We start from the raw sequence: 2977 nt of genomic DNA on the forward strand, positions 1-2977 counted from the left end.
GATCAAGTCATCTTGGATTTGGGCGAGAATTAAGGTTTCAAGGCTTGTACAACCACGTTTAAATTCAGCAACTCATCTTCCTGCTGTACCAATTAAAGGCGAAGTGTCCTTATACACTTTCAACATTCTTTCATAAATTTCCATTACTTTTAAGCCTTTCAAAAATAAAAATTCAATTACTGCATGAAACTTGATTTTTTCCATTGTAAAAAAATACTGGGACACGTCGATACTAAATGGCTTGTAAACAAAGGATGAAGTGACAGATTGAAATAAAACGTTCATATGAAGAGTGTGCCTACTTTAGCCTACTAACAGCGCCCTCTGTTACTGAAGCGCAAAACTTATGGAACAGTCCGGGTACAGTGCGTTAGTTCTTGTTCTGGATCCGATCCCGTTGAGTCTGGGTGTTTTTCAAGAAAAAGTCAATGTGTGAATTTGACGCGTAACATAAATAAAGTTCGTGAGTTCGGTAGTGTACCCAGTGAACAATTTTGAGTGACCGAGGTACCCCTCCGCCTGAGGAGGGGACGAGGAAGGCTGAAACGAGTGAGCTCGAACGCCCCTCTGCCTGCGGCAAAGACGAGAGGGGGCGGGCGCGACGCTCGCTGCAGTGAGCAGGCCGGCTCATGAGGGTCCGCTCGTGGGCAGCGGCGGAAAAGAGCGGAGGAAACCACGAGAGGAGGGAGTTTCACGCGCGAGCTTGTGGGTTTAAATTACCTGGAGAGGGAAGGGCGGAAGGGCCGAGACGCGAAGCGACCGCGAGCAAGTGGAAGACGAACGAATGAAAGAAAGGAAAAGGAATAGAAAAAAAGGGACAGAGCGACACACAGTCCCGAGCGGCTCGCGAAGCACACCGGCAGTCGCATAAAGCATTCCGTCGGGGACTTAACCGAATTTTCGAGTCGCGGCAAAGTCGAACTCTGTCTATTTTGTATAGTGTGTGTAGGTGCGTTGATCAAGTTGCAAGTTTCTACCAAGTTCAAGTGCATTCCATCATGTGTGATCCTGATTGAAATAATACAGGTAAGTTTATTGGACAGTGTTCAGTGACAGCAAAATAATGTTCAAAAGTTTTCACTTTGCTCGTTTCAGTGTCAACTGTGTCACAACTGTGTCTCGTCAGTTGTATCGTCAGTTTGTGGAAAAGGTAAGAAAAAATGACAGGATTGCAATGCAAACAATCTAACAACAATTTAATTTCTTCTCTTCCTTAGAGAAATGCATCGAAGACCACGCGTGAAATAATCTACGCACAAACATAAACCCGGCTGGACCCACCGACAATGTGTGTACGCGGAACAATGTGTTCGACGGATGCCACTACCGCCACCAACGCAGACCTCACACACAGCCAACGCTGCATAGCGCCAGGAATGCACGAATAGGTAGGGAAGTGAAACCGTGAAATAGACGAGTGAGCGAAAGAGACACAAAAAAAAACGAAAATAAACCGAAAACCGAACCCCTGTATTTTTACTTCGGGAACCGACAGGGGATACGAGAGAAAGAAAGAGGGAGAGGGCACATATGAGAGAGGGAGACGACAAGGGGCACGCTCGAGAAAAAAATCGAAAGATTATTTTCTGCCATCGAAAGATTGGGCCATCTCACAAGGGATTTAGATAGGCGATTTACATTAGTCTTTCGATAATCTTTCGATTTTCTTTCGATCATCTTTCGATAATCTTTCGATGCTCCATAGTGAGAAGAGCGTCGGTCACTCAAAATTGTTCACTGGGTAGCGATCGTTCCGAGGGGCGCGAACGCCCTTCGCTGACCTGAATCACTCGCAATGGCCCGCGATGGCAATGTGAAGAGGTTAAGTGGCCGTGGTAGCGGCCGCGTCCTTCTGCTGCTGATCTTCGATCTTCGGCCCTCCTGCGGAGATGTCGGCGCCATAAAGTTCGGAGCGACGGACCCCTAGGAACCCGGGGTCCGGTAAGGTTCGGTCAGACGTAGGCCGCACCGCACCGTCATTATCGTCCTCCCTGATTCCCGACCCCCGACGAGGGGCAACGAGACGCCGGGGTACGCGCGCACGGGCATGACAACACAGAGGTACGTCCTGTGCGCCCGCTTTCGCTACCCATTTTCGGGCACTTCGCACTTGTCTCAACACCTGAGAAGTCATGATGATGAGCACATTCGGCACATCGGCACACACGTTCGAACACAGTTGGTTTATGGAGGGAAAGAAGGCAATAAGAAGATTCTGCTTCGGTGAAGAAGAAACTAAAACTCCGCCCGGACAGCCCGGTGAGTCCACTCCCTAACATCTGAGGTGCCGTCCGGACCCTTTGCCGTTCTTTTGAGCTCGTCGCGTCTGCCACCTGCAAAGCACCGCAACAGGTTCTCCGGCTGTCAGCTGTGCTGATGACGTGTCGTCGTCACCGGGTTCGGACAGGATGTGCGTAGATCAGGTTAAAAATAATTCGTTTGAATCGTGGCCGGCAACGCAGCCAAGTTGTTTCTTTTTGTCACAACGCCACGCTGCGATCTAGGTCTTGCCCTTTCTAACGTGTGCCATAGAGGAATGGCGTGGAGCTGAAGTAGTTCTAAGTCGATCGGTCAACATGTTGTTAAAAAAAAACTCACAATTTTATATTGTATTGTATGTATTATTATATTGTTTACAAAATCTTTTGCATATTTGACGCCTAGTTTCGAGGGGCTGTTGCTGAATTCTTTGAGGTACGGTACGGACAAAACTGACAAGTTTCAAGACCTCGTACAACGGACGTAGCGTAGGATCGCATAACATACCGGCAGCGGCTTCAAGCTGACAAAATTGACACCACCATGTGTCGCATCGGAAGAGTTGGCAAATTTAGCAATCAGGAAAAAATGAACGCATTTTTGAGCCATCGACTGCGTTCGAGTTGCTCGCATCGCGATCGACACTCGGGGGCACTGGCAAGCTCAAGATCTTCAAAGAAGTCTCGAAGAGGCCTGTTGGGACGCGTGAATGAAAGAT

The 2977-nt window shown here is 48.4% G+C and overlaps 1 long non-coding RNA gene across 1 annotated transcript; it reads left to right on the plus strand.

Annotated features, from left to right (window-relative positions):
- The first annotated feature begins 680 nt into the window (after positions 1-680).
- On the plus strand, positions 681-1422 carry LOC128274063 (uncharacterized). The gene is made up of 3 exons (XR_008269282.1): positions 681-1026; positions 1096-1150; positions 1218-1422. It is a non-coding gene; the product is annotated as an uncharacterized LOC128274063 (long non-coding RNA).
- Positions 1423-2977: the final 1555 nt, after the last annotated feature.

This window comes from Anopheles cruzii, chromosome 3 (genome assembly GCF_943734635.1).
Source record: "Anopheles cruzii chromosome 3, idAnoCruzAS_RS32_06, whole genome shotgun sequence".
Classification (NCBI taxonomy): domain Eukaryota; kingdom Metazoa; phylum Arthropoda; class Insecta; order Diptera; family Culicidae; genus Anopheles; species Anopheles cruzii.